At 41.2% G+C, this 24367-nt stretch overlaps 1 non-coding gene across 1 annotated transcript; it reads left to right on the forward strand.

Annotated features, from left to right (window-relative positions):
* The first annotated feature begins 18402 nt into the window (after nucleotides 1-18402).
* trnal-caa (transfer RNA leucine (anticodon CAA)) lies at nucleotides 18403-18516 on the forward strand. Its single transcript has 2 exons — nucleotides 18403-18440; nucleotides 18471-18516. It is a non-coding gene; the product is annotated as a tRNA-Leu (tRNA).
* Nucleotides 18517-24367: the final 5851 nt, after the last annotated feature.

Consider the following 24367-nt stretch of genomic DNA (forward strand, 5'->3'; position numbering starts at 1 on the left):
ATTACAGCACATAGGATTAGGGGTAATATACTTGCATGGATTGCAACTTGGTTGACAGACAGGAAGCAGAGAGTAGGAATAAATTAGACTTCTTCACTTTGGCAGGCAATAACTAATGGGGTTACATGGGGATCATTACCTGGGTTCCAGCTGTTCACTATACACTTCAATGACGAGGATGAGGGAACCAAATGTAATATTTCTAAGTCTGCTGAAGAATCAAAACTGGTTGTGATTGTGAGTTATGTGGAAGATGCAAACAGGCTTGAGGTGATTTGGACAAATTGAGTGAAAGGGCAATTATTTAGCAAATGCAGGATACTATAGATTAATGGAAGTTATCCACTTTGGTAGGAAAAGCAGAGTATTATTTAAATGGTGACTGAGAAATGTTGATGTACAGATGTACTTGGATGTCCTTGTGCACCAGTCACTGAAAGCACTTGAGAAGCAAAATGGTGTGTTATCATTCACTGCAAGGGGATTTGGGTAAAAGGTCATGGATGTCAACAATTAAGCAGAGCTCTAGTGAGATCACACCTGGAATAATGTGTGCACTTTGGTCTCCTTACCTAAAACAGAACAAACATGCCTTTGAGGGAGTAAAGCACAGGTTCACCAGACTGGTTCCTGGGATGGTAGGACTGTCTTACGGGCAGGAAAAAAATGAAGCATCTTATCTAAGTGGTAAGAAATTGCAGAGCTCTGAAATGCAGGGAGAAGTTCGTGTTCTAGCGCATAACTGACAAAATGCTCGTGTGCAGGTACAGTAAGTAATTAGGAAAGTTAACAGAATGTTATTGTTCATTGTGAGGAGAATTGAATGAAAAATAGGAAGGTCAAGCTTCTGTCATATAGGGCTTTGGTGAGACCACATCTGGAGTGCTCTGTAGAGTGTTGGCCTCCTTATTTAAGAAAGGCTGTTAATGTATTAGAAGCAGTTCAGAGAAAGCTTACCAGACTAATGTTTAGAATGGCAGGTTGTCTTCTGAGGAAAGGCAGGTCAGGCTTGGTTTGCATTCACTGGAGTTTTGAAAAGTGAGAGGGTACTTGATTAAAACATATAAGGTCCTGAACAATAAATATCAAAAAAGACATGGTTCACTTCATAGATTTAAGTTTCAGGTGGACTGCTGATTGTTATAAATTGGCTGCATTGCAGTTTCATAAACAAACCTGTCTTGATGCTGGGTTTCGACTGAAATGTTGACAACTCCTTTCCTCCCATAGATGTTGCTTAACCCGCTGATTTCCTCCAGCAGATTGTTCATTGCTTAAGATCATGAACAGTCTTGACAGTGTGGATGTGGAGTGGATGTTTCCTTTTGTGAGAATCTGCAACGAGGAGATTCACCGCTTAAACATGAGTGGTTGTCCAATTAAGAAAGACATGAGGCATTTTTTCCTCAGACTGTTCTGAGTCTTTGGAACTTTCTTCCTCAAAGGTTGGCAGCAGCAGATTTGATGAATCTTTTTAAGGCAGAGGTAAATAGATTCTCAACAAGCAAACAGGTGAAAAGTTACCAAGGGTAGTGGAGATAGCAGAATTAGCACTACATTCAGATCACCTATGATATTACTGAATAATCAAGGCAGGTTTGAGGGACCCAGAGGCTTAATTTATATGTTTATATATTTGTATTATGCAATGAAGCATTTCTTGTTGAACACCTCATTTTTCTATGTTCTGCATCAATAAGTCGGAACACTGTCCATCATGGGCTCTAGCTGATAAATCCTCCCTTAGATTTGTTCACTCAGCTGTTCAACCTGGAACAGGCAATGTCAAATGAAGAAAAAGAAATTGCTATTTCAAAACCACCTACTGTTTGGTTCTAATTAATAATTTGCCTTGTTCTCATGCAAACTTGTTCAGACTGTCACAACAGAATACCATTCCCAACCATTCCCAACCATGCAAGACCATCTTTATGCCTCTATATGAAAACCTGTATTATGTAACCTTTACACATTAATTCTATCTTCACAATTTGCCAACTTGAAAACAAAGATGAAATTAAAAAAAAATCTTCTGGTTCTATGTGATTTCTTAACAATGACTACAGAAAATTACATTCACAAAATTTTAATTACAGAAAGGAACTCAGAAGTCTTGTGAAGATACAGGATAAGGCTACAGCACAGAAAACATCCTATCTTGGCTTAATCAGAGTTTGAGCTGTGCAGGATGGAAAAGCCCTGGTTTAATTCCCAGCCTGGACTGAGATGGGGAACCTCAGCTGGGGCGGCAGTCAGAGAGCTGCAATTCATTTCAGAGCCTCCTGTGTAATCCATACAATGACCTGTGCGGAAAGATGAGTACTAGCTGAGGACACAGCAGCATTGGCATGGTGCCCAGCATTTGACTGTCACCATTGTGTGTGAAGGCCATTCCTACGAGGACTGGCTGGGCGGCCAGGATGTTTGTAGTTGTAATACAGCACCTGCTAGTGCCTTCCAGAAATGGAGAAAATGGAAACAAAATCACAAAAGGAAAACATTATCCAGTCATTGTACAGTTTAGTCACGGAATAAGCAACCTAATGAAGGCATCCATTTAAAATTACCAGGACTGATGTTCACATACAGTGGCTTGTTTATGAAACTGCAATGCAGCCAATGTATAACAATCAGCAGTCCACCTGAAACTTAAATCTGTGAAGTGAACCATGCCTTTTTTGATATTTATTGTGCAGCAATTTGATGCAGTGCATTTACTGACCTTATTTAAAATAAAGTGTTGTGATTCAGTATGCATGAATCTCCTGCCCTACAATTTTTAAACTCATGAATCAGAGCATCTGCCCAGCTTGGTCTATAGATCTTTCAAAATGAAATCTATCTGCTGCATTCTCCAATCAAAAAGATCAAATCCAGTCCAAATAAATTGAAAAGAATTCCAGATAATTTTTTTTAACCAGAAGAGCCTATCCCCTGGGAACAGTTCAAGTGGTTTTCAGCCTCCCCTCCCCCACTCTAGAATGATGGTTAATTCCTGCATTTTGATTTTTGGTCTCTAACCCCTATGTCCACTGTAGATTAAATGCCTGGACAGAGGCTGGGGGATGGGAAGGGCAGGATGTGAAGGGATAATATGGTCCTCTGGAAAAATAAGCAGATGTGACCTATCTGTGCTTCATTTTGCAGTTCATCATGTCACTGTGAGTTCGCTATAGGCTGCATAGAGCATGTGCAAGGCTGTGACCTCGGGTGACTTTGTCCACCTGCAGTGACAGCTCGCATCTTTTACAGCACCCTGCCACAATAAGCTGCTGTCCTTTCAGCACTGCACCATCTCTGCATTTTTATTTCTTCAACAAAATACTTCCAGCATTCATCCCACTTCCTAAACTCTGTGGTCCCTTTGAGGGTGTTGAAATGTGGGTTAGAAATGAGATACTTTCATTAACTGAAATGCAAGAGAGGATTTATTGGAAAGTATTTTTATTATTATTTCAAATGAATAAACTGGTTTCACAATTTTATGGAATGGAAGAGCTGTGTGAGCCAATATTAAATCATAGCAATTTATTTGAAAGAGAAAGCAGAGAATAATTCTATGGAAATCTACTTTTTATGAAACAAGTACTCTGTTTTTGATGTCTGTGAATTAAATGCTGGTCATGGCTCCCTAGAATTGCATAATTGATCACTTAGTGCAATATAAATTCATATTTTAGCCTACCACCAGGGTTAACCTGTGTAAATGCGTGTTAGCCCACAATTAAACTTCATTTATTTGCCAGAATAAGGTAGTCAGTAAATGGATTTTTAGCCTCCTGTTATTGGTCACTTGTAATAATTGAAGTTGGAAGAGTTCTGTGCTGATAGGGAAAAAAATAAAGCCAGCCCATCTGGATTGAACTTTCATCTTTCACCTCTTCAGTTCACAGACATGGCTGGCGTAGAAAATCAATACTGCAGAGCCAGGAGGGAAATATTTTTAGGTTCTAACTAGAAATGCATTTTGACAAGGCCAGCCTAATCCAAGCAACAAAGACAGAGGGAAAAAGCAGGCTCATTCTTAAAGCTTGACACTTCAAGGTTTTATCATGGTAAGGAAGGAGAAAGAGTCAATAAGTACAGACACTGGAGGTCAACTGTACAACAAAAGAATGTCAAAAATTCAGCAACTGCTACGGGAAGCAGATTTTCAATGCGTTTGTTCTCAAGAACCTAAAATATAATCCCTTTAGACTTTTTAAAATGAATCCTTAACCCTACCATTATAAATTTGCTATTTTTGAGAATTGTATCTCCTTGAATGATTCTACAATATTTCCTGCTTTCCACTAAACCGAAACTGTCCCCTTTCTTTAATCGACTGGTCTATAGATAACTGCATTCTTTGCCGCAAACAACTGGCTCAATCACAATTTACAAATTCAATATCTATGATGTCCAATGTGACAGACCAGAACTTAGCAGTAATTTCAACTAAACAGCAACTTCCATTCAGTGGAACAATTAAGCATAAAATAATGTGTGAAATACTGTTAAAAATATAAATTAGAAAAATATTGGGGAAATTCATGGTAATTGTTCTTTTGGAAAAAAGGGTTAGGGAAAAAATGATACCCAGAATTTTACATTCTGACTGTCTTTGTCCTTTTGGCCTCTTTTGATCTCGATGTCAAGTCGAGTTTTATTGTCATATGCACAAGTACGGTGAGGTAAAGTACAATGAAAAGCTTGCCATGTCCATTGGTCTTGAATGTGATGCTATAATGTAAATCTCATGTATAGATCCTTCACTATTTTGTCAAATCTTATAATTTAACAATATTAATGACTGAATTCACAAATAATGCATATATCTTGGAGAATTTCCAGTATTTCCTTTCCCATCGAAAGCAAATAATGATTTATTGGCACAAGATTGCATTTGAGTTGCCTGCTGATGGATTCTTGGGCAAATAAACAAATGTAGAAACATTGCAATTCAGTAATTCAAAAGTGGGGAATCTGCCCTTCACTTCTCTCATCCAGGTGTTTTAAGAACCAGTATTAACTATACCAGGCAACTTTCAGGTGTAGATCTGACAGAGGGAGCTGGAAATGCTGTGGAGTTACAGGCTTCTCAGGAATCCATGATTAAGGTCTTCTGAACAGTGAAAGGTGGAAGTCAGTAGTCAGAAGGTCAACCTTATTTGTGAACTTGTGGGTTTAAAAAATCAAAAGGAAAAATTACTTCCTCCCTCTAGTCTGCTCCTTGTATCCTCCAATTAAAATTGTTGAAGCATTACAATCAATTATCTCAAGGGACACTGGCACTGAGATGGCTAGCCAAGATGACTGAAAAAAAATGAGGCTCAAAATGTGTCTTCCCTCTTCATCAATGCAGATATAATAGGCTGAGCTTACTTCGAGCAAATATGCGGTAACTCACCCCATCCACTTACTTCCTCTTTAAATGCTGCTATTCCATTGAGTATTTCCAGTATTCTCTTTATTTCACTCTTACAACAAGTGCTATATTTTGGTTTCATTTGTAAGAACAATCTGTTGTTTCTACTTAGGTAAATCCAAATCCAAAGATTATGGCATTGAATTTTATACTACAAACATGCCACATATCTAAATCATACTATTCCTGAATTTATATAGAGCAATTTTTGCTAGATTTGCACTCCCAAGCCATTGCCTGTGCCCATTGAATCTATCTAGTGCTAATTTGTGGGTCAGTTATTTTCATAGCAAATGTTAAACCAGTGATATAACTCCTACACTGTGAAGCTTGGGATTGATTCTTCAGAAATCCAAGTTACTTATGAATCTAATGGGAAGATTCGCAGTAAAGGTTATCAAGACTGCTGGATACCATTGAAAGGAAATGGTAGTATCTGCTACTATCTGGTACTCAGAAATGTTACACTGGGCAGGATGAAAGAACTCCCCGTGCCCTCAGGAGGCTTCACAAGGAAGCCTCACTTAATCCTGCAATTCTAATTTCATAACTAAAATTAAGGCACTTCTCCCAGCTATCTTTGAAAGGATTTTTTTAGGTTCCACTATTCAGGCATAAGCTTCTGGTCAATGGTGTGGAGTTCCTAGAACAGAGAACAGTACAGTGAGGGAACAGGACCTTTGGGCCACAATGTCTGTGCCGACCATAATGCCAATTTATACTGCAAGCAATGTAGCTTCAACCACTCTCTCAGGTAGTGCATTCCAGATACTTACCATTCTCTGGGTGAAGGTGGTTCCCCTCAGATCTCCTCTAAATCTCTTCAGCCTTACCCTAAATCTGTGTCCTCTGGTTTTATCAGCCTCTGATAGGGGGAACAATTTCACACAGTCTATCCTATCTAATATCCCTCATAGAACATCATGTACTTCAACACAGGAACAGGCCCTTCAGCCTAAAATGTCTGTGCTACCATGATGCCCATTTAAACTAATCCCATCTGCCTTCATATATCCCTGAATTCACTGCCTGTTCATGCGCCTGTCTAAATGCCTCTTAAACATTGCTATCATATCTGCTTCCACCACTTCCCCTGGCGGTATGTTCCAGGCACCTACCACTCTTGGTGTAAAATACTTGTTTGTAAACCTTCTTTAAGCTTTCCCTTCTCACCTTAAATCTACGCCGTCTAGTACTTGAAATTTCCACCCGGGAAAAAGACTCTATCTACCATGTCTATGCCTCTCATTGTTTTATATACTTCTATCAGCCTCTGATGCCCCATAGAAAACAATTCAAATTTGTCCAACCTCTCCACGTATAAAATAGTCTCTAATCCAGGCAACATCCTGATGAACTGATTCTCATGGATGTGGATGTGTTTTATTAGTCACATGTACATTGTAACACACAGTGAAATACACCTTTTGCGTAGTGATTTTGGGGGACAGCCTGCAAGTGTCGCCACGCTTCTGGCGCCAACATAGCATGCCCATAACTTCCTAACCTGTACGTCTTTGGAATGTGGGAGGAAACCGGAGCACCTGGAGGACCTTCTCCAAAGCCTCCACATCCTTCCTGTTATGTGGCGACCAGAACTGCATACAATACTCTAAATAAGGCCTAACCACAGTTTTACATAGCTGCAACATGACTTCCCGACTTATTTACTCAATGCCTCAGCCAATGAAAGCAAGCATACTGTACGCTTTCTAGCTGTAGCTGTAGCTGTTACATTTTATTCTGCATTCTGTTATTGTTTACCTTGGACTACCTCAATGCATTGCATAATGAATTGATCTGTATGAACAGTATGCAAGACAAGTTTTTCACTGTACCTCGATACATGTGACAATAATAAACCAATTCCAATTCTTTACCACCCTTTCAGGGAGTTATGGACTTGCACCCCAAGATCCCTCTGTATATCAGTTCTCTAAAAGGTCCTGCCATTTACTGTTTAATTTCTCCTTATATTTTACCTCTCAAAGTGCAACATTTTAAAAATGCCTGGATTAAACTCCATCTGCCAATTCTCTGCCCATATCTCCAACTGATCTATACCTTTGGACAACCTTCTTCGCTATCCACTACTTGTATCGCCACTTTCAGGGAGCTATGGACTTGCAACCCAAGATCCCTCTGTATAACAACGCTCCTAAGGGACTTGCCATTTACTGTATACGTTCCCCTTATATTTGACCTCCCAAAGTACAACAGCTCACACTTGTCTGGATTCAACTCCATCTGCCATTTTTCTGCCCATATCTCCAAATGATCTGTATCCTCCTGTTTCCTTTGGCAACCTACTTCACTACTCACAACTCCACCAATTATTGCGTTGTCTGCAAACTGACTAATCAGCCCATCTACATTTTTTGTCAAAGTCATTTATATACATCACAAACAACAGAGGTCCCAGCGCTGATTCTTGCAGAACACCACTGGTCACAGACCTCCAGTCAGAATAACACCCCTTCACCACTATCCTGGCTTCCATGGCCAAGTCAATTTTGAATTCACTCTATCGGGTCTCCATAGACCCCTTGTGACTTAATCTTCTGGATCAGTCAATTGTGAGATACCTTGTCAAAAGCTTTACTAAAGTCCGTGTATAGAGGAGCTATCTCTCTTTGTAATTTAACATTTAGAGGCCAGGTATCATCTTGGTAAATCTGATATAACTTTCCTAAAATGTAGTCCCAGAATATCTCACATTACTCACAGCTGGGATCTAAAGTTCTTCTTCTTCTTCTTATGCAGTTCCTCAGGATTGAGGATGACTTGGTTCCACTCCCGGTTTATGGGTTCTGAGGTTGCTTCCTCTTCCCTATGAGTGGTCATGGGTCAGGTATTTCCAGGATTCAGGGGGGCATTGCATTTCTTCAAGGAAGCTTTGAACACAACCTTGAATCTTTTTCTCTGTCTGGTAGTCCCTTCACACGACAGAGCTCAGAATACAGTGTCTGTTTTGGAAATTTGTTTTCATGCATGCAAACAATGTGGCCTGTTCAACATAGATGACCTAATGTAATTAGGCCCTCATTGCTGGGTAAGTTAGCCTGGGAGAAGACACTAACATTGGTTAACTTATCCTTTTAGTGAATTTGGAGGAATTTGTGCAGACAACATTGGTGGTATTTTTCAGGACCTTGAGATGCCTGTTGTAGTTCTCTGAAGCATACAGGAGGATACACATTACTGCTGCCCTGAGGTCCATGTGGAACAGCTGTGCCGGATCTGAGATCTTGATCTTCAAATACCCTTTTCCTCAGTTGACCAAAGGCTGAGCTGGTGTGTTGAAGGCAGACGTGAATTTCATTATCATTCCCCACCTTGTCTGAGAGGTGGCTCCTGAGAAAAAGAAAGTTGTCCTCTTTTACAAGGGCTTTGCCATGAACCTTTGTGGTGCAGTGAGGGCAAACATCAGTGACGTCTTGAAGTTGAGCCACCATGAGAAGACAAATGCAAGCATTGTCTAAACTATATGTGACATAGTGAGCCTCACTGATGTGTGAGCCTCATGTCAGTGGTAGGGAAGTATTTGGAGAGGATACTACTTAGGGATAGGAGTTATATGCATTTGGAAAGGCATGGCCTACTTAGGGACAGTCAGCATGGATTTGTGCAGGGCAGGGCATGCCGTACAAACTTGATTGAGTTTTTTGAGGAGGCAAAAAAGATGCTTGATGAGGGTAAGGCAGTGGACATTATCTACATGGACTAGTAAGGCATTTGATAAGGTCCCTTATGATAGATTGATTCAGAAGACTAAGATGCATGGGATCCAGGGTGAATTGCAAGTTTGGATTTGGAACTGGCAGGTCCATAGAAGACAGAGAGTGGGGGTGGAAGGCTGTTATTCTGGCTGGAGGTCCGTGACCATTGGTGTTCTGCAAGGATTGGTTCTGTTGATGATTTGGATGAAAATGTAGATGGGTAGATTAGCAAGTTTGCGGACGACACCAAGATTGGTGGAGTTGTAGACAGTGTAAAGGACTATCAAAGATTATGGTGGGATATAAATCAGTTACAGATATGGGCAGAGAAGTGGCAGATGGAGTTTAATCTGGGCAAGTGTGAGGTGTTGCACTTTGGGAGGTCAAATGAAAGGAGATGGCATACAGTTAATGGTAGGCCCCTTAATAACATTGAGGTACAGAGGGATCTTGGAGTCCAGATCCATAGGTCACTGAAAGTGGCTACGCAAGTGGATAAGGTGGTAAAGGAGGCGTATGGCATGCTTGCCTTCATTGGTAGGGGTGTTGAGTATAAGAGTAAGGAAGTCATACTGCAGCGATATAAAACTTTAGTCAGACAATACTTGGAGTATTGTGCGCATTTCTAGTTGCCCCATTATAGGAAGGATATGGAGACTGTGGAGAGGGTGCAGAAGGGGTTTACCAAGATGCTGCCTAGATTAGAGGGGTAAGAGCGATAAGGAAAGGTTGGACAAACTTGGGTTGTTCTCCCGAGAGCATTGGAGGCTGAGGGGAGACCTTATAGAGGTTTATAAAATTATGAGAGGCATATATAGGATATACAGTCAGAATATTTCCCCCAGGGCAGAAATGTGAAACACCAGAGAACATGCTTTTAAGGTTGGGGAGGTAAGTTTAAAGGTGACATGAGGGGCAAGTTTTTTACGCAGAGTGGTAGGTGCCTGGAATAGGCTACCAGGGGTAGTAGTGGAAGCGGGCAGTTTGGAGGAAGCTTTTAGATAGACACATGAATACGAAGGGAATGGAGGGATATGGACGATACGTAGGAGGAGGATGTTTAGTATAAATTGGCATCATGGTTGGCACAACATTGTGGGCCAAATGGCCTGTCCAGTGCTGTACTGTTCTATGTTCCAATGGTTCAAACCAGAAGTAGTATAATCCCTCCCTCCTTGTACTTTAGTTTTCCATATATGATAAGCAGCATTCTATTGGCTTTTTGATTATTAAGATATCATGGATAAGAGAAAAATAATCTATGAACATAACTCTTGAGTTTCCTTGGACTTCCACTGCTTCTAGCTTTTGACAATTTAGAAAGGACATTTTTCTGCCTTTTTGGTTGCAAAGCGGATGACCTCACATTTGCTTATCTTGAAATTGATTTCCATAGAACCATAGAACAATACAGCACAATACAGCACAATACAGGTCCTTCAGCCCACCATGTTGTGCTGACCTTTAAACCACACCTAATACTATCTAACCCCTTCATCCCACATATCCCTCTATTTTAAATTCCTCCATATGCTTATCTAACAATCTCCTGAACTCAAACAACATACCTGCCTCCACCACTACCCCAGGCAGCGCATTCCAAGTACCAACCACTCTCTGGGTGAAAAACCTCCCTCTGACATCTCCCTTGAACTTCCCACCCATTACTTTAAAGCCATGTCCTCTTGTATTGAGCACTGGCGCCCTGGGAAAGAGGCACTGGCTGTCTACTCTATCTATTCCTCTTAATATTTTGTATACCTCTCTGGCACTGGGACTGGTACTGCTGCTCAGAAGGGAAGGGTGGGAAAGAGACATGCGGTAGTGATAGGGGACTCGATAGTCAGGGAAACAGATAGGAGGTTCTGTGGCAGTGAGCATGAATCCCGGATGGTATGTTGCCTCCCAGGTGCCAGGGTCCGGGATGTCACTGATCAGGTCCACAGAATTCTTGAGTGGGAGGGAGAGCAGCCAGAGGTTGTGGTCCATATTGGCACCAATGACATAGGTAGGAAGGGGGATGAGGTCCTGAAGAGTGAGTTCAGGGAGCTAGGCAGAAAATTGAGGAACAGGACCTCAAGGGTAGCAATCTCGGGATTGCTGCCAGTGCCATGTGATAGTGAAGGTAGGAATAGAAGGAGGTGGCAGATAAATGTGTGGCTGAGAAGTTGGTGCAGGAGGGAGGGTTTTAGATTTCTGGATCATTGGGATCTCTTCTCGGGAAGGTGGGACCTGTACAGAGAGGACGGGTTACACCCGAACCAGAAGGGGGCCAATATCCTTGCGGCGAGACTTGCTAGGGTGGTTTGGGAGGGTTTAAACTAGTTTGTGAGGAGGAAGGGAACCAGAGGAGTAGGTCAGAGGAAGAAGGGAATGGGGAAAAGTTAGATCAAACAGGTAGAGAGGCTTTGGGGAAGGAGAAGCAGAATACAGGCTGTAAAAGTAGTAAGATAGATGGACTGAAGTGTGTTTACTTAAATGCAAGAAGTGTCAGGAATAAGGGGGATGAACTGAGGGCTTGGATAAGTATGGGGGACTATGATATCGTGGCTATTACTGAGACGTGGCTGACGTCAGGAGAGGAGTGGATATTGAATATTCCTGGTTTTCGGTGTTTTAAGAGGGATAGGGAAGGGGGGAGAAGAGGGGGAGGGGTGGCGATACTGGTCAGGGACACTGTTATGGCTGTGGAAAAGATGGATGTTGTAGAAGGATCATCTCTAGAGTCCGTATGGGTGGAGTTAAGGAACAAGAAAGGAGCAGTTACTCTACTAGGAGTATTCTATCAGCCCCCCGGTAGCAGTAGAGATATAGAGGAGCAGATTGGCAGGCAGTGTTTGGAGAGAAGCAGAAATAACAGGGTTGTTATAATGGGAGACTTCAACTTCCCAAATATAGACTGGAACCTGCTTAGTGCCAAAGGTTTAGATGGGACAGAATTTGTTAAGTGTGTCCAGGAGGGATTCCTGACGCAGTATGTTGACAGGCCGACTAGAGGGAATGCCATGTTAGATCTAGTTTTAGGAAATGAACCGGGACAGGTGAAGGATCTATTGGTGGGTGAGCATTTGGGGGACAGTGACCATTGCTCCATAACCTTTAAAATTGTCATGGACAGGGACAGGTGCAGAGAGGACAAGAGGTTTTTCAATTGGGGAAGGGCTAACTACGAGGCTATAAGGAGAGAACTTGGGAGTGTAAATTGGGATGTCCTTTTTGAAGGAAAATGTACCATGGGGATGTGGTCGATATTCAGGGATCTTATGCAGGATGTTAGAAATAAATATGTCCTGGTGAGGCAGAGAAGGAATGGCAGGGTGAAGGAACCGTGGGTGACGAGAGACGTGGAACGACTTATTAGGGAGAAGAAGGTAACATACGTGAGGTATAAGCAGCAAGGTTCAGACAGGGCCCGTGAGGAATATAGGGTAGCGAGGAAGGAACTTAGAAAGGGCTGAGGAGAGCTAGAAGGGGACATGAAAAGGCTTTGGCTAGTAGGGTTAAGGAAAATCCCAAGGCCTTTTTCAAGTACGTGAAGGGTAGGAGGATGGCTAGTGTGAAGGTAGGTCCGATTAAGGACAAAGGTGGGAGAATGTGCCTGGAGGAGGCGGAAGTGGGAGAAGTTCTGAATGAGTACTTCTCTTCGGTATTCACCAGGGAGAGGGGTCTTGATGATGCGGAAGGGAGTGCTGGTAGGGGTAATGTTCTCAAGGTTGTTGATATCAAGAGAGAGGATGTGTTGAAGAGTCTCGTCTAAAATGTAGCTAGACAATAAGCTGTTCTGAAACACATTGGGAACTCAGAGATACATGAGTCTGGGGCTTGCATTGAGAAGGTTTTATGATAAGAGGATGGGATCAAGTCTGATAAAAAGTTGAGCTTGAGGTGATTGGTTCCAAGCTGGAGTGGAAGGAGTTGTGCTGGAGCCTCATTTTGCTCGAGTCAGGAAATTTTCTTTAATGCAACTCCCACCACATCTCTATCCCACCACCACAACCATCTGTTTCTCAGCTGAAGTTAAAATTGTGTTACTTGTTTCAACTGTAATTCATTGGTTGTTAAGGACTTTGGATTATGTTATGGAGATGATAGTTACAACATAATGTAAGTTATTTCTTACTTTAAGGTGTGTTAAAACATCCTTCTAATTATTTCATACTCAGGAGATGGAGCTCCCTGTCCCAGACATAAGAATGCTGGTGCTGATGCAGTCTGAGTCGTCAGAGACAAACACAGGCTAAGTGCGCTGAGACCTCATTAGGTAACAGCATTTGGAGGAAAGGAGAGATGCAAACTGACTTGGGCTGGACGTGAGAGAGATGCCAAGGCTGAGAATGCCATAAACTCACTGTAGAATTTTATTATTGTCATTTTAAACCAGTTTCCTCTCTAGAAAAAAATCACCAGGGTTGTGGATTAGATGTGGTTGAGGAAATTAGAGCCAATTCCAGGCAACCACCATAAATTTTAAGGGTCATTCGTCTAGTGATGCTATTTTGTTTATTTGTTTTCTACCTTATAATGCTGGAAGAAAGCTGAGACTTTTAATTCCTCATTGATTCTAGTGTTGGACTAACATTATTGCTGCTGGTTTCATTTTGCAAGGCAAATAGACAATAGACAATAGGAGCAGAAGTAGACCATTCGGCCCTTCGAGTCTGCATCGCCATTTTGAGATCATGGCTGATCCTCAACAATCAATATCCTGTTCCTGCCTTGTCCCCATATCCCTTGATTCCCCTATCTATAAGAAACCTATCTAGCTCCTTCTTGAAAGTGCCCAGAGAATTGGCCTCCACTGCCCTCTGAGGCAGTGCATTCCACAAATTCACAACCCTCTGGGAGAAGAAGTTTTTCCTCACCTCTGTCCTAAATGGCCTAGCCCTTATTCTTAAATCATGCCCCCTGGTCCTGGACTTCCCCAACATCTGGAACATATTTCTTGTCTCTATCTTGTCCAATCCCTTAATAATCCTGTACGTTTCAATCAGATCCCCTCTCAATCTTCCCAATTCCAGTGTGTACAATCCCAGTCTCTCCAACCTCTGAGCATAAGTCAGTCCCGACATCCCCGGAATTAACCTCCTAAACCTACGCTGCATGCCCTCTATAGCCAGGATATCCTTCCTTAACCCTGGAGACCAAAATTGTACACAATACTCCAGGAGTGGTCTCACCAGGGCCCTGTACAAATGCAAAAGAATCTCTTTGCTTTTGTACTCAATTCCCCTTGTAATACAGGCCAACATTCCATTAGCCTTCGTCACTGCCTGCTGCACTTGCTCATTCACTTTCAGTGACTGATGAACAAGGACTCCTAGATCCCTTTGTATTTCCCCCTTACCTAACTCCACACCATTCAGATAATAATCCGCCTTCCTGTTCCTGCTCCCAAAGTGGATAACCTCACACTTATCCACATTAAACTTCATCTGCCAAGTATCTGCCCACTTACCCAACCTATCCAAATCACCTTGAATTCTCCTAACTTCCTCTACACATGTCGCACTGCCACCCAACTTTGTATCATCAGCAAACTTGCTAATGTTATTCACAATGCCTTCATCTAAATCATCAACATAGATCGTAAACAGCTGCGGTCCCAGCACCGAGCCCTGTGGCACCCCACTAGTCACGGCCTGCCATTCTGAGAATGATTGGCCTACACTGATACTTTTCTTCAATCTAGTTGGTCATGAATAAGAAATAAATGAGGTGTCTGGAATGATTGTGGGAGAACAGTGGTCTAGTCTTCCCAATAATGTGAATAGATTGATATGTTCGGATGAGGATTGTACTCTCTCTGTAGTAATGCTATTTTCAACTTGTTTTCCCAAGATTTTAAAATTCATTGATTTTTGTGATGTAGGTTTCATTGTCAAGGCCAGCATATACTGCCCACCCTAACTGCCCCTTAACGATGAGTCTTGTTAGGTCTTTTCACAGGAACTTTAAAAGCCATCTAGATTGATGCGAGTTTGGAGTCAAATATGAGCCAGACCAGGTAAGGATGGCAGATTCCGTGCCCTGAAGGAGGGTCTGAAGGACGTTAGTAAATGAAGTGGATTTTTAATGACCATCTGGCCACCATTACTAAGACTATATACACCATATTGATACCTATCTATTAAACAATTTTGTAAAAAAATTAATGGTGCATTGTAAACTATCAGGTAGTGATGGTAAATCAATTTCTCCTAATGCTCCTATCTTCTACCTATTAAGTGTTATTAACCAGGAAGTTTTACATTTTAGAGAGTGGTGCTTATTATATAAATGACATACAGGATTATATCTGTAGGTTGCCTTAAAGCTGCTTCAATGAGGATACATTTACATGAAGGCAGAGCTAAACTAACATTTGCTTTATCCATGGCATCTACAAAAAACAACTGCAGTACCAGTGCCAGGGCACAGCAATGTATTGGAGTTTTACTATGTGATACAGCAATTCTCCTTTTCAAATACAAGCCAATGTATAGTGCACCTCTAGCTAGAACATTACAATTAGCTAAACTATTTACATATTTGAAACTATGCAGTAATTTAATAAAAAGACCAAGATGCTGTAAATCTAAAATAAAAACAAAAAAGTTTGGAAGTACTCAGCAGCAGGTCAGGCTACAGCTGTGGGAAGAGAAACAGAGCTAATAATTCAAGTCGAAGTCCCTTTCTCAGAACAATTCTCTCCACACAGACGCGGCGTGACCTGCTGAGTATTTCCAGAGTTTTCTGTTTTTATCGTACAGAGTTACTTAATTATTTACTCACGTGGATACAATTGTAAGTTCAATCAATCAAGTAGCCTTTTCGTTGCTGAGAGTTCCTCAACAGCAAAGGTTCACTTGACAATTCTGAAGTGTCCAGTCCAGGTGCTAGTGATCCTGTTGAATCACCCTCTCCTACAAGCCATGTATCATCCACCTTATTATAAGTCTATTTGTGTTCTGTCCTATAAATACTGGACCATCATCACTGTCCTTAACCTCAATACCTTGATCTTTCTGTACTTCAGTTTCTCAATCACCATTTTCTTCGGTGCCACATGCATGCACCAAATGGTCCTCGTGAAACTTCAGCCATTTGTCATCCAACTTTGCTGTGTAGTTATTTTTTCCAAATAGCTTCACAGTCTCTCCATGGTTTGACCATGACAGTTTCCTTTGGCTCAGTCTCAGCTCTCTCATCTTGTCTCTCCACACTTTTTGCTTCGCATCAGCCCATCTTCTTCTCTTCCACTTGTCCTTCCAAATTGGGCTGCATTAAACATAGTCATGTCTGCAACTGTTGACTCATCAGCCTGTCAGCTAGGGAATGTCCGTTGATGGAATATGGGGTGGTTGGATGCCTGCGGAAAAACAATGCAAGCCTATGACTGTTTGGACCAATACCCAGAAATTATTTTGTCATTTTCTCCTTCACTGTGCGGACTGATCGTTCAGCCTTCCCATGAAGTGCTGGATACTATGGGGACACCAAACTGTGCCATATCCCATTAGGAATGTGAAAAACTGCGCTGAGCTAAACTGTGGGCCATTATTGGAAACTAATTCCTCATCAAGGCCATGGCTGCAAAGATTGACTTCACTACCTCCTTGGTCCACTCAGTAGGGGTGTATGACCCAATTGGTAACATTTCCAAACATTTGGAGTGGCTATTGGCCAAAAGGAGGAAGTATTCCATTCCAAGTTGAAATAAATCAACTTACAACCTTTGGAAAAGGAGTAAAAACAGAAAATGCAGTAAACACTTTGCAGGTTAGGCAGCATCTGTGGAAAGAGAAAATGATTCAGGTACTATACATTACATCAGAATTGTAAAAGAGGAAAAAAATAAGATTGTTTTCAGTAGTGGAGAAGGCAGGGAAAGAAAGGGTAAAACAAATCTCTGATAGGGTGATAACAAATGATTTAAAGAGGCAGGTAGAAGCTGATTATGATTCTTTATGTTACCTATTGCTTGTAGCAAGACAGTGGGACATGCCTAGCAATCGAAAGAGAAAAATTGAGCCAAACTGATGGAGGGCAGAAATGGCCAGTTCTGAATCAACGCACTTTGCCCACATGTGAGGCTCATATCACCTTCTGCAAAAGGATTTGGTCTCAGCATTCGCTCCCATTTCAGATTTACTCTGACCTGATAAGGTGCATTCATCTGCTTGTTTCAGTGGAATATCCTGATGTGTGATTCTGAATCGTTAATTCTGTTTCTCTCTCCACATATGCTGAATGTTTCCAGCATTTTCTGTTTCTGTTTCAGACTTCCAGCCTCTACAGTTTTATTCTGATTTTTCACCCTTATGACAGCCTCCTTTCCTGTGACTGGAAAGTAATTATTGGAGTTCAAAAGTTACCAAAATGTCCTCATTAAGGCAGGTGTGACAGCACATCTACTGTAGCATTCTGTTTTATCTGTAATACACAGTACTGTATTTAAGGCACAGTGATAATACAGTCCAACGTTGCAGTTGTGAAGTCATCATCACTGGAATAACTGACTTCTGTCCACGCATTGTTAACTTCAGTTTATTTATAACATTGGTTAACCAGGAACTTTTGAAACCCATTAATTCCAAAAATAATTACCAAAACCACCTCCTTAATCTGCTCATAGTTTTATTTCACTGGAGGTGAGAGTTTGGGGAGCATACACGATTGGTAGCTTGCGACCTGAATTCATTACATGTTGATTAACTACATACATCCCATAGCTGGGGGGCATCACAGAATCACAAAGCCACAGAATGGTTACAGCGTAGAATGAGATCATTCAGCCCTCAAATCTCTTCTCATTCCTCCTACTAAAATGTAACACTTCACATTTCTCTGCAATAAATGTCATCTGCCGCCTAACCACCCAATCCACCAGCCTTTCTATTTCTCTTTGAAGTCTGTGACAATCTTCCCCATTGCTCACTATGATTCCAAGTCTTGTTATTTGGAAATTGTGCCCTGTACACATAAGTCCTTTTCATTAAGAGAGACACATGAGACTGCAGATGCTGGAATCTGGAGCAAAAGGAAAACGAATTGCTGGGAGGGACTCAATGGGTAGAGCAAGATCTGTAGGGAGACTCCTGAGTTAGAGTTTCGACCTAAAATGTCAACAAATATTCCCCCCACAGACATTGCTGGACCTGTAGTGTTCCTCCAGCAGTTTGTTTTCTGCTGCAATTACTTAATATATTTTAAGAAAAACAGTGGTCATTTTCACACTTATGGGTAGCCTTAGCAATCTTCTTTCCTGTGACTGGAAAGTCATCAAAATTTATCTACGTCAGGATGGCCGAGTTGCTTAAGGCGCCAGACTCAAGGACGTGGTCCTTCCCTGTGCAGGGCGGGTGTTCTGGTCTCCGACTGGAGGCGTGGGTTCGAATCCCACTTCTGACACATTTTTGGGGGCAGGCACGGTAGTGTATTGGTTAGCATAATGCTTTACAGCGCCAGCGACCCGGGTTCAAATCCAGCTGCTGTCTGTAAGGAGATTGTATGTTCTCCCCGGGTCTGTGTGTGTTTCCTCTGGGTGTTCCAGCTTCCTCCCACATTCCAAAATAAAACGTACGGGTTAGGAAGTTGTGGGCATGCTATGTTGACGCCGGAAGTGTGGCGACACTCGTGGGCTGCCCCCAGAACACTCCACGCAAAAAGATGCATTTCACTGTGTGTTTCGATGTACATGTGACTAATAAAGATATCTTGTCTTATCTTATCTTATTAAGACATCCACTGAAGCATTGTGTTTAAATGTATAGGACACAATATTGTATTCCAGGAATGGTAATAGTGTGACTTCACTGCAGTCCCATAACCATATCTTGTACTTCTACTGTGTTTCCTGTTACTTAGCCAGTTTCCTATCCAAACTGCTCAGATCCTTTTATTCCAATGCTTTCATTCTCAATCTCAGGCTTATCAAGTGGCAATGTATCAAATTACTTTAGAGGTCCATGTATACCAGATCAACTGTATTTCCCTCATCCACCTTCTCTGATATTTCATCAAATAATTCCATCAAATTATTTAGATGTCATTTTCTCTTAAGAAATCAATGCTGGCTTTCACCAATCAATTCACACTCAGCTAAGTGTCTGCTAATTCTGTCCTTTATAATTGTTACTAGGACTATCCCACTGCAAAGGGTAAACTGTCTAAATCACACTCTAGTCTAAATTACTTCCACAAATCATAATGGACAAGAAAAGAGTCATTGCAGAGTTTAGCTCTACGCAGCTTATACTCTTTCTGTTACTCTTCTTGCCAATGCCAAGGTATAGAGGGATACAGGCCTAATGCAGGCAAATGGGATTAGCAAAAGCCATCATGGATGAGGTGGGCTGCTAGGGCCCATTTCTCTGTTGTACGATCCTAGCATTCCAGTGACAATTTGTGAGGATGCTATAAATATCCTTACACACAAGTCACTAAAACTGAATGTGTGAGTGCAGCAGGTGATTAGGAAGGCAAAAGTTGTGTCAGAGAAGGCAGGGTGAAGACATATTTCTGCAGTCAGAAGATGGTGAATCTTTTTGAAACTCTCTGCTCAGGAGGTCTGTGGAGGCTTAGTCATTGAGTTCATTCAGAATGGAGAGCAATGGATTTCTGGACATTAAGGGAGTGAGGGGATATTGGGATACTGTAGGAAAATGTCATTGAGGTCAAAGATCAGCCATGATCTTGATGAATGGCAGAGCAGGCTCGAAGGACAGACAAATGGCCAACTTCTGCTCCAATTTCTTTTGTTTTTATGTTCTTCTATGTTCATACCAGTATCTGAGCACAGCAATGTATCAGATACCATATCAATATACCATGTAACCCACTCCACTTAAGCAAAACTAAGCATTTATGCTTCCCTCTGAACAGTAACCTTGACTAAGGGCCTGAAAAGGCACTTCAGCAAGGTATGTGAGGAATTGGAAAAATAAAATTGAGATAAGAATTCAGAAGCAATGAATAGACTTTCAGCAATTCGACACAGAAAAAAGGTGAAAATGGACAGAGAGATTTTTCCAACCAATCTGATTGCTGCCCGTGTCTTAAATCACATCAGATTCTGTGTAAACATTACTTCTGGCTCCCATTGAAACAACGACTCAATTTTAAAATTTGTTTTCAAGTACTTCCAAACCTCACCCCTCCGCATCTCAGTAATCTCCTCCAGCTCTACAAGCCTTCAGGATCTTCATGCTCTTCTAATTCTGGAATCTTGGATTTCATTTGTTCTGCTTTCAGCTCCTTGACTCTAATCCCCTCTCTGTGAAATGTTCAATCTTTCTGTCTCTCTTCCTATAAGATGCCACATCAAACCTAGATTTTTCACCAAGCATTTGCTCTTGTAATCCCCTTCTGGTAATTTGGTAATTGGTACTTGGTTTATTATTGTCACATGTACTGAGATACAGTGAAAAGCTTTGTTCGTATGCCATCCAGACGGATAATTCCATACAAAAGGAAAAACAACAACAGAATGCAGAATATAATAATTATAGAATACAATATGGTTCTATGTCATTTTTTGTTATTAATAGCTTTCTTGTGAAGCTCCCTGAATCATTTTGCATGATTAAAAAATTTGTTAAAAGAAGATGCTATTATTGTTCCTTCCTGGTATAATTTCATAAACTAGTTAATGAAAAGCAGACAGCCATACGATGTCCAGAATATGAAAAGTATATAAGATGAAGATAAATAAAATGTAATCTTAAACCATTCAGTAAAGTCTGCCATGATATAAATAGAATTTCTTTATTTGTTTGCAGTCAGTCATTTTTCAGCAAAAATAATTTAGGGTTCTGGTCTCGTATTTCACAAGGCTATATATGTTGCCAGCTAACAACGTGAGAGAAATGGCACTAAATTAATATCAGGATTAGCCCTGAAGCATGTACTTAAGACCACCATATAGCAGACATTCAGCATTTGTAAGATTCACAATATAACTTATGGTTTATATACAGTATAATAACTTGTCTTCAATGAGGATAGAATGCGTTGAAATGCTGACAAGATAAAGTTGTCTTTATTTATCTTTTCAATCAAATTTTAACTAAAATCCTGTAGCCAACCAGGTTTGCAATCTTTAATTCTTCATTTAAGTAAATTAGTAACAGTGAAATGGTAACTTCAAACCATGAAACCTTTGTTTTTCATCCTTTTTTTGTATAACAATCAGGACAATGTGGGCTAGTGACAGTAGGAGTGTGCTGAGGATGTGAGATAAACCCACCAGTGACCTCTGAGAGCTAAAAGCCCACGGGATTCTGTGATATTGTACAAAGCATAAAATCTGTGCTTTCCTATTGTTGCAAACTCTTGATTCAGCAAATGATGCTTAACCTGTGCTTCAACATGGGGCAGAACTCCAAGAGGGCATGAGTCCTGCAGGCAGGAGAGTTGCTCTGTAAAGGTCTATCACTAGAATCGCACATGGAATTGCTGGCCTGGATATTAATTGACAGCAAGATTCTAGTGGGCATGCATATAAGTAGGAGTATTTTAATTGCCTTATCACCCAATTTCCACAGGAAGTAAAGAAAAAAGTCCATCCCTCACTCCTCCTCATGACTGATCCAGGATCTTATGTGTAAAAAAAACCCTTTATTTTCCTGATACACAGTAAGGTCTGCCTTAAACACCACAGCTCCCCTTACAAATACAACATGAATTTATTTAGTATCTTTAATGCAGAAAAAATACTCAAGACGGTTCACAGATAGGAAACATAATGTGTCAAATGTACTATCAGTCTGTGAACAATGAAGGGTTTGGAAGCAGTATTCTGGAGAATTGATCCAGAGACATGAGTTTGAATTGACAACCGTGCAATAGAACTTCAGGTATTTAAATCAATATGGATATTTAAAAAAAGCTTTACCTTCTTGTTTTACAGGATCAAGGAGGCCGAGGGGAGAACCACAGACTTTTTCACAGAAGGGACAGGAGGTGGCTGAAGGTACAGGTGAGAGGGTAGATTGTGTGATGGTGCACTCCTTCTGCTGCTTATGTGGGGCTCCAGCTGCATGACCTCAAAATTCCCAAAACCTTCCCAAATTCTCCTTCTGCACTTTGAATGCTCGTGGGCCAGGGACTCACAGGAGCTGGTCGTGATGTTGCATTCCTACAAGGTGGCTTTGAGCACATCCTTGAATCTTTTCCTCTGTCTACTGGGTGATCTCTTCCCAAGACAGATTCTTCACTAATTCCACAGGGGAAGGTGCTGAGATACCAGACTAGCTCCTGCTTAATGTGGAGTTTCTCATGCAGGTTTATCTACTGCCTTGTTCTTTAAACTGCCCAACTCATAATCATCATAAAACCCCATCTGGATTACAGATGCCCTTCCAGGAAGGAAATCTGCTATCTTTACTTAGTCTGGCCTAAAGGTGAGTCCAGACCCACCAATGTTGTTGATTCTGAATTGTGTCCTCAGTTCAGGAGCATTGACACATGGGCAATAGCTGCCAGCATTGCCAATGATATCTGCATCTTGTGAACAATAAAATAAAAATAAATTATACTTAGTGTTGTTATCCCTGCAATGTGGTTTTGGGACAGAGAGTTTCAGTAAGAAGACATTGGAAAGAAAATACCTGTAAGGTTGTTTATTGCACATACCACCAGGCTCAAAGACAGCTTCTATCCTGCTGTTATAAGACCATTGAACTGTTCCCTAGTGCGATAAGATAGACTCTTGACCTTACAATCCACCTCGTTATGACTTTGCACCTTATTGTCTATCTGCACGTTCTCTTTTACACTTTATTCTACATTCTGTTATTATTTGACCTTGTACTACCTCAATGCACTGTGTAATGAATTGATCTGTCTAAGTCCTGGAACTTCCCACCAAAAATCACTGTGGGACTACGTTCAACAGAAGGACTGCAGTTGTACAAAAAGGTGGTTCATTGCCATTTTCTTAAGGGCAATAAGGGATGGGCACTAAATGCTGGCCTTCCCATTGATGCCCACATCCCAAAAAATGAATAAATAAGACAGGGCAGGCACGGTAATGTAGCAGTTAGCATAACACTATTACAGTGCCAGTGACCCAAGTTCAATTCCAGCCACTGTCTGTAAGAAATTTGTACGTTCTCCCTGTGTCTGTGTGGGTTTCCTCTGGGTGCTCCGGTTTCCCCCCACATTCCAAAGACGTACAGGTTAGGAAGTTGTGGGCATGCTATGTTGGCGCCGGAAGCATGGCGACACTTGCAGGCTGCCCCCAGAACAGTCTACACAAAAGATGCATTTCACTGTGTATTTCAATGTACATGTGACTAAAAAAGATATCTTCAAAGAACAGAATTGAGGTGTGCTGACAGATGGTGAATTGTGTGACAGCATGGAGACTATACAATGGAACTTATAAAGTCACCTGAACTGTTGGATTTCCAAACATATAACCTGTCTAAAGGATATAGAGTGAAGAAGGAAGTGTTTAGACTCTGTGGTGAGCTGGCAAACACATTAGATGTATTACTAGTATATTGTAGCCCACCTAGGAAAGAAACAGTTGGCTCTTACATCCAACCAGGAGCAGAGAGAATTCTTTGATTCTTAATGGAGCTAGTATTACTGGCACACAGTTCCACTTTTGGAGATTTGAAGGATTTCCTTTTCAGAGATCCGATTACTCATAAAGTCCAAGAGTTCCACTAGACAGGATGGCTGCTATGTCAGAAAGTTAATTCTAGAAAAGTTATACAGCTAAACAAAGCTGCAACATTCCAAAGTTAGACAAGAAGTGTTGGATGGTCAACAGAAGGGAAGCATGAGACGAAAGGTAGGAAATGGAGAAAAAGTCCAAGTGACCTGAATATTGTGAGTAATGTCTACAGCAATACAAGTGTCTGAAAAAGAAATACCCTGCATATGAGAAAGACAGTGCATGATATAGATTGGAAATTCATTTCCACTGAGAGTGCATAATACTTAGGACATTGAAAGTCCATGGAGTGGACAAGTTAAGCTGTAAGATAGTGACAATATGTGATTGGAAGTACCAGTTGAAAATAATGTACCTGGTGCCAAACAAATTGAATTCTTCAAAAGAAACACATTAGATGTACCCATATCAAGAAATTGGCGCAAAGATCTTCAGTGGCTTTTCAATTTATCTCAGGAGCAAAGTAAAATGTCTGGAAGCAAACCATCAGTCTCAAGGTGATGCAGCTGGAATCTTCAACTTTTGTGTTGTTGATGTACAAGGAGGATACACTGAAGCTAACTGGAAGCTTTTCCC

This window comes from Pristis pectinata, chromosome 2 (assembly GCF_009764475.1).
Source record: "Pristis pectinata isolate sPriPec2 chromosome 2, sPriPec2.1.pri, whole genome shotgun sequence".
In the NCBI taxonomy this organism is placed as follows: domain Eukaryota; kingdom Metazoa; phylum Chordata; class Chondrichthyes; order Rhinopristiformes; family Pristidae; genus Pristis; species Pristis pectinata.